The 16,747-nt window shown below is 39.4% G+C and overlaps 1 protein-coding gene across 2 annotated transcripts in view; it reads left to right on the forward strand.

Annotated features, from left to right (window-relative positions):
- LOC131036187 (ras-related protein RABC1) overlaps positions 1-16,747 on the forward strand; it is a 153,665-nt gene that overhangs the window by 87,758 nt on the left and 49,160 nt on the right. The gene's annotated exons all lie outside the window — the stretch shown is intronic.

Here is a 16,747-nt window from a genome sequence, read left to right on the forward strand (position 1 = left end):
GTTCATTTCTTGTCAAATTATATGTCTAAATTGATTGGGATATAAACTAGTATGGTACATCTATTTATGAGTTGCCAAGAAATACCAGTTTAGAGATGCTTCATATACTTTTTGTTGGCATTAGGTTGTCATTGATGTCAACAGTTGAGTTGATACAACAAATGATGAGGTGTCCTAGAATGAAGATGCAACAGAGAACAGATTTGTCAGTTATGCAAAGGGATGCAAAGTTGATTGATGTCAACAGTTGAGATGAAGTGGCACAAAGAGAATGTGTAGCCTGACAGAGTATATGCAGAATGATAGCCTCACTCCAATTGGTCAGAGATGGAGAGGCATGCAGATATCATATTGGTTGTAGACATGTGCAAGTTGAATGAATAGAGTTTCTATGGAGTCAAAGGCCAAAATGGAGTCTGCTATTGGACTTGCAGGTGGATTGAAGATCAAGACCATGGTGCTTTGATTGTATGGAGCAAACAGGTTTCTCCAAGAGCATAAATGTTGCTGCAACATCATATAACATGACACGTCATATAACACGCCATGTTAGTCCCACATGGAGATACAGAAGGGAAGCTTGGAATGTGCTATTGGGACATGTATTTGGATGAAGTTGACATAGGCCACAATGTGGTGGAGGCATTGAGCAAGCTTGTCTAAATCTGCAAAAGTAAAGTTGCAGCTGTGTATAACACGTAGGTTATCACTGTATGGGTTGCATGCGGTTACAGAAAGTATCAGTCGCAGATGTCAATAACCCGTAGGTTATCGCATTCTATGAAACTACAAAAGGTGATTGATTTGTCAATAAAATGAGGGTTATATAATTGCAAATGTCAATAACACGATGGATATATGACTGCAGTTGTCAATAACACGACAAATTAGTCGTGTTGGTCTTGTGATAGATGATATCAATAACACGAAGGTTATCGCAATTGAAGAGTGAAGAAGAAGAATCGAACAATAGGAAGGTAATCGACTAAATTGCAAAAAAATCGCACAACACGATGGTCATGCAGGTTATCGCACCGTGTTATTGACTGTCGCCATCTCACTAAGGTATTACCCCGCGACATGGTTGTCGTGCCTTGGTTGGTTGTGCGGGATAAGAGCTTCAAAGAGGATGAAGACTCCATCTACCCCTTGTTGTGTTAGTCGAAGTAAAAAAGGTCGTGTGGGATAAAAGTTTTCAAAGAGGATAATGACTCCATGCTTATCTCGCATCGTGTGAGTAGGAGTGGAAAAGGTCGCGTGGGGTAACTTAATGTATATGGAATGAGGCGGCCCTTGTTATCGCGCATCGCTAGGTAACTCAAATGCGAAGAAGCAATGGCTATGTGGGATAATAAATTGAATGGCGATCTCTTGAAGTTGCTTACCCCACATGGGTAAGTCAGACGCAAAGATGACAATGCGGGATAGTGTGATGCTGCGAGATACAAGGGAGCCCTTATCCCGCATGGCTTAAATGGGCATACAAATGACAATGTGGGGTAAATAAGAACAAAGGAAACAATGAAATCTCTTATCCCACATGGGTTAAGAGGCCATGTCGAGTGTTGTGCGGGCTAACAAGAGAGAACAAAGTCTCTTGTAGAGGCTTATCCCGCACGAGTCCAACACTTCTTCAAAGTGTTGTGCGGGCTAACAAGAGTGAATGTGTCTCTTGAAGTTGCTTACCCCACAGGGGTAAGTCGGACATGCAAAGGATGATACAAGATGATGAAGGCAAAGAAGGAGGTAGCTCGATAGGCACAAGGGTCCACGTGGCAATTGACCAAGGTCGACCAAGTGACCTGGATGTCGATTAAGAAGATTTTGATGACTTCTGTGCAACTCGATGGTCCACGTGGTAGGTTGACTGCAATTGACCGAAGATGACTAAGAAGATTTTGATGATACGTATGCAAGTCGATAGACTCAGTAATCCACGTGGCGGTCAACCAAGTTTGACTAGATGACGTAGATGACGATTAAGAAGACCTTTGATGCCACGAATGTCTTCCGATAGACTTGATGGTCCAAATGGACGATGATTGGACGTTGACCGGGCTTGATCAAGTGACTTGGATGCTGAAGGAGATAATTTTAGCCACACAACTGCCTGCCAATAGGAAAAATGATCTACGTTGTGATTGATTGAGCTTGACCAGATGTTTTGGATGGCAAAAATGAAGACATGTGGCTCCTAGGTGGTCGAGGTTGAAATCCAGTATGCAGAGGTCGGTGCTTACAAAGATGATGGTCGATTTTAATGAGGTTGTTGTCAATCTCCTCAAGGCAGGTTGACAAAGGATGAAGAATGCATGAATGGCGACCACATTGCAGGTTGTTTATGTGGCTCGAGGTGATCTACAAAGAGATGATCAAATCCCACCTAACAAATGAAGATTACTTAAGATAGTAATCAATTGACTGAGATGAACGAGGAAGCAATTAATATGATCATGTTGTAGGAGTTGTTGAGCCTTTTTGAGGCTCAAGGAAATCTGCTAGGCTGAAGTTTGCTAAGTATAGCAATCCTATATTGATAGCATGATCTGAATACAGATGTTTTCAAAAGGGAATGCATATATTATGGGTGGTTATATGTCTGAGTGATGTGTACAGAGAATTTGATTGATATGTAGACATGATCTCTCAGAGGCCGAGGAGATCAGATTGTGAACCCATTTTTGGAAGGAAATCCTATAGGTACAGAGATGACCGAGAATAGTGTATAGGTGATGAGATTTGATAGCTGCAGATGCAAGCTGGGGTATGTCGATCAAAAGGGAGTAGTGCATTTAGAGAGGTAGCAGTTGAAACCATGAAAGGTGAGAGCTCTAAAAAATAGAGAACATAGAAAAGAGAGAATAAAAGAGGGTCACACAGGAGAATCCCATGCAGCTGCCAATAACACGATGCTAGTGCAGGAATAATACTGCAGAAGAGACTTGTTGGTGGATGTTTTATCATCTACCAAACACTTAGAATAAAATACCACTAGGTTACTCTATTCTCTCTTGAACAAAATCACTACTTGTGCCAAGATTGCAAGAAAGACCACAAGGTGACTCCAAGGTCTATATGTGCGAACAAGCGACTTTAGTGGGATAGTCTCTCGGGTAGTGTATGCTGAAATCTCAAGGGGGACTTACGCTTATTAACTGGTATCATTCAAGTTGAACTTAGGCAGGTTTAACAATTTATGCTCTATGTTTTTTGGATTTTCTGGTTTAGGACTTCAAAAAAGATAAAAAGGATGAGGGTTTAGGGATTCTATGTTACTTCTAAGCTATTCCTATGAACTCAAGAGACGGTAAAGATTGGGTGAAACCGGTAACAACGTTTTGTTCCGCCACACTCGGACAACTACGCAAAGTGGGTGCAATCTTCTAGGGTTATGCTTAAGATTTTCACACTTGGGAAAAATACCAACAATTGAACAATATCATTCCAAGTAGAAGTTAAACATCCATATTAAAATCTCAGACTAACTTTGCACATTGAATGAAAATCATTCATCCAACAAAAGTATGAGCAAGATTTCACCAATCAATACCATCAAATCTATCATTTATCTAAAAACTTTGAAAACAAATTACTTAAGAAAATCTAATCTAAGTGTTGAAGGGAATATGCAACCATGCAACCATTTAGCAATAAAAAGATTTCAAGACAATACTGATAATGAACTTTTATTACTCAAATAGCTCTGCACAACAATTTCATAAATCACTCCACACTGAAATGAATTGAGAGAGAGAGTTTATATAGAGTTTTTGAAAGCAAAATAAATGGCTGAGATCAATCTAAGATCGACAGCTGAGATCTAGACTGTAAGATCCCTTGTCTAATCTGATGTAGTTTTGCTCTCAAGGGATATTGTCAAACACTTTTCATACACACTCAATGCTTGCTGGTCTGTGATTTCAGTCTGATTTGTATGCTTGAGTAATGATATCAATGCACTCTAATTGCTTATAAATACAACTACAATGTCAAAGCAATAGTCCAAATGCATGCATGGCTTCTCTGACTTCAAATAAATACATATATATGATTCCTATTTGTGAAAAATGCATCTACAGCAATAAGGAATTAATGCAAACACTTGTATGCATCCTCATGATTGAAGTGTTCATCTACAACATAGGGCATTTAATCAAAAACTTGCTATGCAATCCCTATAGTGGAATGTTGACTTTCAGCTAGTGACTTTTAGACAATCAGTTAGTGACTTTTAGACAATCAGTTGTCTTGCATACCAAATTGAATGCTACAGCCAATGCTATCTATGAAGTTTATAACTATAGGCACTATATCAAACATTGTTAACTTGTTGATCAAATATTTCACAAACTTCTAAGTGCTGATGTATCAAAAGCATATCACAACATTGAAATGAAACCTGGAATTAATTCGATTGTCCTAGCTGAACTTTCCTAAAGCCACCAATTGATGACATTTGACTCCTCCTATGCCAGCGCACCCTCTTGCAATTTTCTGAGATTTTATTATGCCTTCTTGAACAAAATCGGCCCTCCTAGCTTAGTGCCCTTGCTGCAATCTGCGACTGCTAAAAAATTTTAGTGTAGCTGCTTGCAAATAATGCTGGTGAACTCTCTAAACTCTCTAACAACTCCTCTTTCGCCCAGCTCTTTTAATCAGATTGAAACCTTGAATTTTCTTCCACTAATTTGCTCAGTATTGACCTCTGAGTGAGGCCAATCAACTCTGCAACCCTTGGTTGATATTTCGCAACCTCAGTATGCTGATCAATGGAGAGTGTACGTTCTCCAAAGTCTGGAATCTCTGACATATTATGTAAACACATAATTGGTAAAAAATGATTGTTGTATTAACAAATGAGCAAAAACGCTCAATATAAAGAATTGCACAATGTACATAAAAGCAAGTTTCTAAAAAAAAACTGCGAATAGGATCAGAAAGATCTTATTAGAAATATTTACATAATATTACATAATTGAGCATTAAATAGACAATAAAGTATTATTCTAATACCCTCCCTTAATGCTCAATCTATCAACTACACCAATAGACCCCCTGAATTTTACAAACTTATCTGGACTGAGGGGCTTAGTGAGAATATCTGTTGGCTGCTCCGCTGTAGAAACATACAACAACTGAATGGATCCGTCTTCAACCAACTGTCGAATGTAATGAAAATGAAGCTCTACATGTTTGGTTCTTTCATGGAAGATTGGATTCTTGGCAAGTTTGAGAACTCCCTGATTGTCAGAGAACAAGGGAGTCGGACTTGCTTGAGATATTTGCATATACTCAAGCATCCGACAAAGCCAAATTGCCTCACAAGCTACCTTAACTGCTCCCCGATATTCTGCTTCTGTCGAGGAGAGAGCCACTGCCTGCTGCTTCTTACTAGTCCAAGTACTGCACCGGATCCCAAACTGAACACATATCTAGAGGTTGACTTCCTGTCATCAACCGAACTTGCCCAATCTGAATCTGTGAACCCACTAAGTCTAGGATCATGACTCCTAGTGTAAAGAAGTCCATAATCAGAGGTTCATTTCACATAATACAGCACACACTTCGCTACTACCCAATGATCAGCCTTGGGGGCTGTCATGAAGCGTGAAATGTAGCTCACTACAAAACTGAGATTAGGTCTAGTAGCAGTAAGATAGATGGGACTGCCCACTAGTTGCGTGAATTGGGGTTCATCTATAGGAGGAAAATCAGAGTTGGTTGACAACTTCAAGCTAGTCTCCATAGGTGTGGAAGCAGGTTTGCAATCCTGCATTCAAAAAATGTCAAGAAAGTTTGTGGCATACATAGACTGAGAAATAAAAATGCTACCATCAGTCTGCCAAACCTCAACACCCAAACAATAATGGAGAAGCCCCAAATTTGTCATGTCAAAATCCTGGCACATATCCTATTTGATTTCTACAATCAAATGTGCTCAACTGCCAGTAATGATTAAGTCATCCACATAGACAACAAGAAAGAGAATATTATCACCAGAGTGTTTGATATACAGATTATTGTCAGAAAGACAACGCTGAAAACCATGAGCAACCAAGTACTAATCAATCTTAATGTACCACGCTCGAGGAGGTTGTTTAAGTCCATAGAGTGCTTTAACGAGTCTACATACTTGATGTTCTTTGCCGGCAACCTTGAAACCAGATGTCATGTAGGCTTCTTCTTGCAATTCACCGTTGAGGAAGGCACTCTTAACATCCATCTAATGGACTTTCCATCCAAACTGATCTGCAATAGCGAGAAGAAGACAAATGGTACTCATCTTGGTAGTAGGAGAAAATGTTTCCTCATAATCAATGCCCTCCTGTTGTGTGAATCCTTGAGCAACTAATTTGGCCTTGTATTTATCGAAGGTACCATCTGCATGATACTTGACCTTATAGACCCATTTGCAGCTAATGGGTTTCTTCCATGGAGGAAGATCAGAGAGAACCCAGGTGTTGTTCTTCAGAAGGCTTTGGTATTCTGCATTCATTGCCTGTTCCCACTCTGAAATCCCTTTTGTTTCGGTATAAGTTTGAGGCTCATAAATGCTGTGAATGTTGGCCATGAGAGCAAAGTTAATTGTATTTTGCTGCTTGCCCTTATTTGTGGAAGATCTACCCTCAATGAGCTCATCAGGACGAAGATCACTGATGGTCTTAGCCCACCACTTAGGCCGAAGAGTAGATGTGCCAACATCAGATGGAGGAGGAATAACTGGAACTGGAGGAAGAGGATCTGCAACAGGTGGAAGATTAGCATCATCTGGAGGAAATTCAGTTAGTGTATCACCAAATTCAGATTCTGCATCATCCCTCCCATCAGGTGAACCAAATGGAAGACAAACACCTAAATCAGAAGCCTTCAAAGGCAGATCCTCAGAAATTCTGCTCAAACGAGGAAAGCTGAATTGGTCCGTGATCTTCATCAAAGACAACATCGCTACTGAAGATGAGACAATTAGTGTCTATATCAATCAGCCGGTAGGCCTTATGGTTATCACTGTATCCTGTAAACATGAGCTTTTGACTCTTGGAATCCAACTGAGAGCGCTTGGCATTTGGAATCCAAACATATGCAAGAGAGCCAAAAACTTTCAAATGACTGATCTTGGGTTTGCGACCAGTCCAGGCTTCCTCAGGAGTCTTCCCTTTAACAACATGAGTGGGAGACCTATTAAGGAGGTAAACTGCAGTAAACACTGCTTCTGCCCAATACTTCTTAGGAACATGTTTGTGTTCCAACATAGAGCTAGCCATTTCTGTAATGGTACGGTTACGACGTTATACGACGTTGTTTTGTTGAGGGGTGTATGGTGTGGTTAACTGACGTTTTATGCCATGTGTATCACAGAAAGTGGAGAAAACAATAGAACAAAACTCCCCCCCATTATCAGACCTAAGAGTAATAATAGAACAACTAGACTCTTTTTCTACCAAGGCCTTAAATTTCTGAAATATAGGAAACACATCTGATTTCTATGTAAGAAAGTACACCCACATCTTACGATTGTAATCATCAATAAAAAGTAAGAAATACCTGAACCCAGTAACAGAAGTAGTATTCATTGGACCACATACATCAGCGTGGACCAATTGCAGTACCTTAGAGGCTCGCCATGAGTCACCATCCTTGAACGTTGTCCTGTGCTGCTTCCCAGCCTGACAAGCTTCACAAACTTGCTGATTTTGAGTTTGAATTTCAGGTAGGCCATGTACTAAACCTTCCCGAACAAGCTGAGCAAGATAATGAATGTTCAGGTGAGCATATCGTTGATGCCATAGATGAGAGATAGAGGAGGATTTTTCTACGAAGGCATCCTTAAGAGAATCACCTGTATCCACAAGTCTATAAAGACCATGATCCTCAATACCAACAACAACTATAGTGCGTGTTGCACGATCAACAATAGAACACTTATGTGCAATGAAGATGACATCAAGCTGAGGAGAATGCCACATACTCTGACTCACAGAGTAGGTTCAGTTCCATGCCAGGAACATAGTATACATTGAGGAATATGAGATTCCTCCCATTAGATTGTATCTGAACGTTGCCCTTGCCGACAACTATATACTCCTCACCTCCTCCAAAAATAACTGAATCAGTATAGGGAGAGAATTTTGTAAACCAATCACACCTGTGAGTGAAATCCCGAGAAGCACCAGAATCAATATACCAAGCAGAAGATTTCACATGGTTTGCAGTTCTTTTAGCCATGAAGGTGTAAAAGGTAGACTCTTTCTGCTCTGTGTGCTCAGCGACATTGGCTTTAGGCTGAGACCCTCCCTACTTCTGCTGTTCGGAAGCTATCCAATTGCGACAATCCTTAATCAAATGGCCATATTTGTGACAATAATTGCATTGAACCTTCTAATTTTTCGAGCCTTCTTGTGACTGACTAGAGCCCTTCTGTTGAGAGAACTGAGATGATTGAGATTTGCCTTTATCCTTGTGAAAGGATTTGGTTGCAAAGGCTTGCTTAGAGGAGGATGAAGTGGCACTGCTACCAAATTGTTGTTTCCAAGCTGCAAAAGTTTGGTGCACGGCTTTGGAAATTTCAGATCAACATTCGTAGACATAATGTTAAGAGTCTCTATGAAGTGCTTGTAGGATTTTGGTAGATTTTTGAGGGTTATGACTACCATATCCTCTTTCTCCATTTTCCGACCAATAGCTTCAAGCTGATCTCGAATGTCTTTAATCTTCATGAGATGCTCCTGTAAGGACATGCGTTCATCCATCATGATGGAGAACAACTGGTTCTTCAAGAAGAACGCTCATCTTTTGTCGGATGTCTCATGCAACTCTTTCAGATGATTCCAAATTTCTGATGCTAATTGACCAAAAGGAATCCGAGGTAGCTGGTCATCTGTGACAGAGAGCTTGAGAAGCATGACAGCTTCCCTATTGCGGTCATCAAATTTGTCTTGATCGGCTTCGGCTGCAGAAGGATGAGATTCTTTTCCCGAGACAAAATCATCTAGGTGGCGATATTCAAAGATTGTTAGCATGCATTGCTTCCAGGTGTTATAATTTTTGCCGTTGAATCACTGACTACCTTCCAACATCAAGTTGGTCAATGACGCCATCTTGCACGCTTCCCAATGCACAAAAAAACAAAAATCAAAGAATAGGCGATAGAATGAAATACAAAGCACAAATACCAATGCAAAAAACAGAGGAAGATATAGGTACAGACTTCAAAAACAGATGAAGTATGACTGACACAGATTTCGAGAAAATTTTCCGGTTGACCCAGAGAAATCCAAAAACAACCCATAAATCCTTGCAAAATACCCAAAAAGAATCTAAAATCGGACTTGAAATCCGTTGGCATGAAATTCGAGGCACCCACAAAATTTTGAAAACAACCCAATTGAGCTCTCGAAAAACCCAGGAAGAATCTAGTGTTAGATTTTTGAAGGCAACAAAAAACAGAGGGTTTTTGTCAAAATCCTAGCCGCAAGTCTGAATCTGTAGAAAAAATTGATGTAGGCCGCACAAAGGCAGATCAAAAGCTCAGGTCGTAGAAAAAGAGGGCACGCGAAAATGAAAATCGTGGTTTTGCAGAGGAGAGACCACAAAATCTCGTCGCCTAGTTCTGTCAAAAAATTTCCACCACACGAAAATGAAAATCGTGATTTTTGTAGAGGAAAATCCACAAAATCACGTTGCATCGTGAAATGCAAAAACGACGGGTCTGGAGGTCGTTGAAGATCGCGGAAATAAATGTCGGGCTAGGCGGAAAACCCAAAACCCACATCGGACGAACAAAAAAATGTTTGCGGGCTGAAGAAAATGCAAAACTAGCGGTAAAGAACACAAAGGTCGCAGCACGAACACGCCAAAATGACATGAACAACCCTTCTGTTACACGAGCCTCTCAAAAAATTCGTGAAAAACTGGGTTCGAAAATCGTTTTTCAAAACCGAGAAAATAAAAAAAAAATGAATTTTTTTTAACAGTTCTTTGATACCATATTATGTAAAAACATAATTGGTAAAAAATGATTGTTGTATTAACAAATGAGCAAATACGCTCAATATAAAGAATTACACAATGTACATAAAAGCAAGTTTCTAAAAAGAAACTATGAATAAGATTAGAAAGATCTTATTAGAAATATTTACATAATATTATATAATTGAGCCTTAAATAGATAATAAAGTATTATTCTAATATGGCAATCTGCAGAAACCCTCGTTTCTTACAAACTCCAAAGCTCCGTTAAAGACAAGTAAACAATGCATCCAACAACAACAATAAATCCCATTTTCCATTGCAAGCATATATATTTCTCTCGTGTAGTCGATATTCCCAAAAAGCACATTAATAACATTAAATATTATAATTTATCGTTGGCGTCATTAAATAAAATAAAGTAGCCCCCTTCGCATGATGCCTAGACCCTCAACTTAAGTGAAGTTATAAAGTTAAATTATAACTTTATAATAAGCCATTAAATGTATTATTATCAATTTGGCCACAAAATTATTAATAACTCCATAAATACTCAACATTTTAATATGTTGTCTGAAACATGACTCTCTCCAATTATTTTTCCATGTGACCAAAAACACTTTCTAAAAATAGAAAGGTCCCTACTCAATCTACCTCTGGATTACTATAAATAGTAAGTATGGCAAAAGTATAGCAAATGGAGTCCAAATGATGCCAAACAAAAGCCAATCCTGCAAATCTCTGAACACTGGAGGTTGTACAACCCTCAGAAGACCCTCTACCCATCCTCATTAGCCTACGAGGGCCATATAATAGGCTAATCCAATCAAAATCCATGTCTGCTAAAAAACAGGGGACATACAGGGGACATTTTAGTCCGCCCCTCCTGAAATTGCTTGCCCTCAAGCAATCTCGACTAGAAATAATTCCTCCACCTGGATCCCAAGTAAGAATCTGTGTAATGTCCATGTCATAATCTGATAGCTCTTGTGGCAATATCTCATCTGACTGAATCTATTGAACCAAGTCAAACATCTCATCTTGTGCTACAGGAGCATAAGCCTCATGAGAAAGAAAATCAAGTGACTAACCATTCTTGCTCCCAACCTTTGTAGAAAGTGAGCGATCAAATAAACCACCCATCACATGTGACCCTGAATTGTACATCTGTAATAAGTCATAAGCAGGAGGATCAAAGGTGAAGCTGTATAAACTCCTCACTATATACATCTTTGAATTTCCTTCTATGAAACCTGTGTGAAATCCTGATGCACTAGAAGGTTCCCAAATGTCACTATCAAGGGAGTGATCCACATCCGTATCATAGAGTGGATTATCCAACAACCATGTAGCATCAAATTCCTACAATGGATTGTCCACCATCTCATGCTCCTCCTAAATAACCTTCTGTTCTTTCTTCCTACTTCCCTTCCCACAAAGAGAGATGTTGTCCTCATTTTTGTTTCCAAAAATGAAGGACCACTACATGAAATTTTTGTGAAAAAATGAAAATTTTTACTCTATGGAACGCTTCCTGAGGCACAATTTTGATGAATCCTTGGACTGGCTTAATCCTCAGTCTATCCTTGAACTACGTTTCAAATTTTGTCAAATTCTGGGTTCGTTTGCTATGTCTTTCCTTCAATTTTGGGTTTTAAAACCCCGACTGCAGGTGGAGAATTTTCTTCAAACTACAAGTTTTAATGATATTCATTGTTTTGGTTGTTGTAGGGGAATTTTTAGCTTATTACATGTGCATCTTTATTAAAAGATGTTACTTGCAATTTGTTTTAAATTTCCCTTTCTTGTTTTTGTTTTTTTTATTGTTTTTTGGTCTTGTTTAGTTAAAGTAGGGATTTTTTAACTCAATTACAAGTAAACTTGCAGTTTGGTCAAAAAACCCCTACTTTAATGGTTTTTGCATGTAATAGGGATTTTAAATCCCCATTACATATGTGCAAGTATTTCTAACTTGTTGTAGGGATTTTATTTCCCTTTTACAAGTAATTAAAACTTGTAGTTTGCTCCAAAAAACCCGATTTTGCTTGCAAGTGCATTTTTTACAATTTTAAACTTGTCATTTGTCCAAAAAAACCCGATTTTGGCTTGGCAAGTGAAAAAGTAAAAAATAAAACTTGTCATTTGTCTAAAAAATCCCGATTTTGCCTTGTAAGTGGAAAAAGTGAAATTAAAACTTGTATTCTTCTCCCAAAAACCCGATTTGCATTCTTTTATGCAAATTCGAACTTGTCTTTTGCTCCAAAAAACCCAAAATGCAATGAAAAACGATTTTTGACAATTTCAAGGCAAAATTTGTGGAGAGATTGTTGGAGGAAGGAGGCGTTTGGTTTGTATCCTATTTTCATGCATTCATGGACATCTTTCACGCCAAATGGAGGTTGTATTGACTGGTTTTTCGCCCTAAATCAGCAACCACGTTTTTCATAAATGCCACTTTTTGAGGGATTAAATCTTCAACAAACTCCACTCTCCTAAATCATTTTGCCCTTTCTCATCTAGGCGTGGAGTTTAGGAGGATTGTTGAGCTATTAAATGATGCCATTTGGTGTGCAAATGATGGCCACGTTTTTTCCACGACTCCTTTGGCTATGCTTTGCAAGCACAAATCATCATTTCTTCTACTTCCTCCTTAGGCATTTTGCTCCAATCCTTTTAGGCGTGCTCTCTCATTGGCACTTTGATCTTCCAAATTTGGGATTGCTGCTACATTTATCAGTTTGGGGAATTTTTACAAAAACGTGTTAAGGGTTTGGCATTATGGATTGCTTCTATTTCTTGATTTTGCTTCTTCATTCTAAGAATTGGTTGCATTTTTGGAGAAGCATTTGCATTTTCAAGAAAGGTATGTTCTCTTTCCTTTCTTTCCTTCATTTTATTATTTTCTTGTTTTCTTAATTTTCGTTCTTAGTTGCTTTCTTTGGCATGTGTTGTTCTTCCCCCAAAAATTGGTTTTTGTGAGAGAAATTTTCTCCTTAGTATGCAATTTTTGAATTGCATTGTTCTTCCCAAAATTCCCTCTTTACTTGTATTCGGGATTTTTAATCTCGATTACAAGTTTGCTGGAAATTCTTGTTCTTCCCCTATGGTTAAGGAATTTAACCATTTTTGGTTAAAATTCTAAGTAAAAAGTATGAAATACCCCTCCCTTGCAAATTCGGGTTTTGAAAACCGGATTACATGTTGAAGAGTTCTTCCCATTTTCATGAAAATGACTTTTCTGGATTTTCCCATTTCTATCCATTCATGTTCCCCATATCCGTACTTTCCATTTCCATCATTTCCCGCAAGTCAAAATCTCATTTTTCGTCCATTTCTCCATTTTCGAATTTACAAGTGTACTTGTATTCGGGTTTTAAAACCTCGATTACATGTAAGTCCTTTCCAATTTGTATACTTGCGAAAATTCTCCAAAGATCCGAAATTGGTCAAAGTCAAGATTTTCCCATTTCCACATATTTCCCCTCTTCCTCTCACAAAATCGTGAAATTCAAGAATCAAAGTTTTACACATTTGGAGAAGGAAGAATGATATTTGCAGCTGACTATGATGTTGCCTTAACTCTTTTAAGTCTTCGTCACAACATTCCAGGTTCACAATCAATGTCAGATTTGCCGACATCTCCAACTCCAAAGAAAATGAAATACAAATATGACAAATATTAGAATGAGGTTGCACCTTCCCAGGTTTCTTCTCCTTTGGATCGCATCAGAGACACGGAGATAGGGCACGTTGATATGGCAGAATTCATCAACAGGGTAGAAGATCCACAGGATAATAACTTGCAGCGGCTGTTGGACAGCCATATCCATCATGCATCTTCCTTCCCGGTGGCTGCCCTAGAACCTGAGTTCGTTATTGCATGCGCCCATCATTTTGACAAGGAATCAAGAGTCATCAAAAACGATGATGGTGAAGCTATAATTCGTTTTGATGCGGATACAATCGAGAAGGTCTTTAGAATACCTCCTGCACCTGTTTATATGGAAATCACCAAAGAAAGTGCAGCGGAATATTACGTGAAGAGGGAAAAAGATTGCAAGCGACACATCAATAGGTGGATCCAAGAGCCACGTCCTTCCTTCTCAAGGTGGGCAAAGTTGTACCGTTGTGATTTCAAATGGGAGATAGGAGACACCATCACTCTTCTCAGCAGGATGATGGGCCTTGAGCATTCCAATGTCTTTGAGCCATGGATGTATCAGTTCATTATGTTCATACGACAGTCACATCACATTTCATGGGGGGAAGTCATCAGCGATGCCTTGTGCGAACAACTTGCAGCAGTTCCTACCACTATGACCTTCTTCATGAATTCTTATTTGGTATATTTAGTAGCATCACTTAGACACTTTCCAGGTCTTTCTACCAAGGGTGATCGCTCGCTTATACCAGTTTGGGAATATTATGACCAGTTGCCATTGAAACCCAGCAGACTGCATTTTAGAAGGGTCCAAGATGCATTCTTCGGATATTTCATGTGTCAGTTTGACAGAGATCTCAGGAACAAAAGAGTATCAGATGAGGCATGGGTCAAGGTGTTTGAGTATGGGTGTTTGTTCCTGCAATTTCTCACTTTCACCTATATGAGGATAGGATGCTATGATGGTTAGCCATACATGCTTCCAAGATACCCAACCGATAAGATAATTCTTATGGAGTTGGGAAGACAGATCATGGCTGTTCACACTTTTCAGTCTGCTAAGCACAAGGTTGGAATGGGGATCTCTACCACAAACCCATTGAAAATTGGTCGATACTCCCTTGTCACATCTGTGAAGGCTAAGGCCATGGAGGCTGAATTGCAGGAAATCAAGCTTAAAAGGTTCAAACCTAGAGCTATTTTTGATTATAGAGGTATGAAGGAGAAGATCAAGAAATCCTTTGTGCATGTTCATCGCATTGAAGACATTTGGGTAGATCTCCGCATAGAAGCTGAAGTTTTGAAGATGGATTACTGCAGGCTCACTGTTGAGCAAATTGTTGATTTGAACTTGGCGGATATCCCACAAGGGATGATTGATGACGGGCATATACTTGATCCTGAATACACTTCACGGAGGGTTGAGGAAGCTACACTTCCTTTGATCCAATGGTCACACAAGGAGTGCATCTCCATCCTTGATAAATTTCAGCCTATCTTGGCCAACACCAACTCATGGCTGAAAAGTAATGCTGTTAGACTTATCAAAATCAAGGTTGGTAAAGAAGATGATTCTACGGGGCCTCTTGGACGGAAATTTGAGATTCAGATTGACAACAAGGAGTGTGCTTCATCTTCAGGCACAAGGATCAAGTTACGAGTCAGTCGTGCAGTAGTGCTTCCTCCTGAGGAGACGACTATTCGTGGGAAGGAAAAATCACCATTCCATGTTCAGGTGATCGATCTGGATAATCCAGAAGAGAGGTAGCAATCTGATGATGCTCCTAAGTCTCCAGTTTCAGACTTGCCTCATCAGGTCATTCCTCCAGTTTCCATTGAGACGCCTCTTTCTCCTCCTGATTTGCTTGCAGATGAGTCTCCTCAGAATGCAGTTCCCATTTCAGCATACGAGCCATCTCCTGATCATCAACAAGAGAGTGTGTTGAAAGTTCCTGAGAATATTCCTACTTGCATTCAGTTATCAGAAATTGATACTTCCACTTCTGGTTTTGAAGAATTCATGAGGCAATATTCATGCCCATTGGTAATTGAGCAAACCGTGGTCACTATCTAAACAGATATTCCTCCCAGGATGACCATGGTGATTCAAACAGAAATTGCTTCTCCTTTGCCTACGGCCGTGACTAGAGGGGAGTTGATGACTTTGCCTCCATGGCTTAGTTCTTTCACCCCGAAAAGGAAGAAGCAAGAAATCTCACCTGACGTCTTTGACTATCAGCAACTGAAACAGTCCAGATCCAAAGTTGCTAAGAAGGCCAAGACTATCTCTATGGTAATTGTTGATAGCAACAAGATGAAGGTAGCTGAAATTGTGGAACCTATTGCAGATAAGCCACTTGATGAAATGTCAGCTGCTGATTATAAGGTTACGAGGATAGAGTTGGGCAAGCAAACACATGAGGTCATTAAACATGATGCTCAATTTTCTGTTGCTTCATTGGTGCAAAGGTGTGATGATCTTCTAGTGAAGAAAGACAAGCTAGAACAGGAAAACCGACAACTTATGGCAGCCATTCATAAAATCACAAAACCTGCTGCTGAAGGGAGTAACTCCATAGGTTCTTCTGGTTCCCAAGAATCGATTCGTGGAGTGGAAAGGGCTGCTCAGAAAGTACAAGCACTGGATTCCTGGGTTGATCAGCTTCATGATCAATGTGTACAAGTAATGAAAGACATTTTTCAAATAGTGTCTAAGTTGGAAATTGTTGAGGAGAAACTAGATCAAACTTCTAATACTTTCAAAAAGAATCTGGAAAGTGTTGAAGAAAGTTTGACAATCTGGCGTACCATGCCCCAGCAACAGCTGAGTATTTTGCAGGAGCATGCTATCATCTCTTCCAAGGTTATGTACTTGGAATTTGAAGAACTCCTGGAAAACAAGACCCTTGTTCTTAAATCCCTCATTGAGGAGATCGGTGATGCAAAGAGATTTCAGGGCGAAGTTTACCGAGATATTGTCTCACATTGTGAAAGGGCCTCTTACAACATAGTAAGTCAAGATGGAGAGCTGATTCCAGAAGAAGAAGTTCTTGTTGATTTACAAATGAGGATTCATAATGAATGGAGGAGCGAACAATTCTCGACAGCTTCGATTCAAGC

The sequence above is a fragment of the Cryptomeria japonica genome, chromosome 4 (assembly GCF_030272615.1).
Source record: "Cryptomeria japonica chromosome 4, Sugi_1.0, whole genome shotgun sequence".
NCBI classification, from domain to species: domain Eukaryota; kingdom Viridiplantae; phylum Streptophyta; class Pinopsida; order Cupressales; family Cupressaceae; genus Cryptomeria; species Cryptomeria japonica.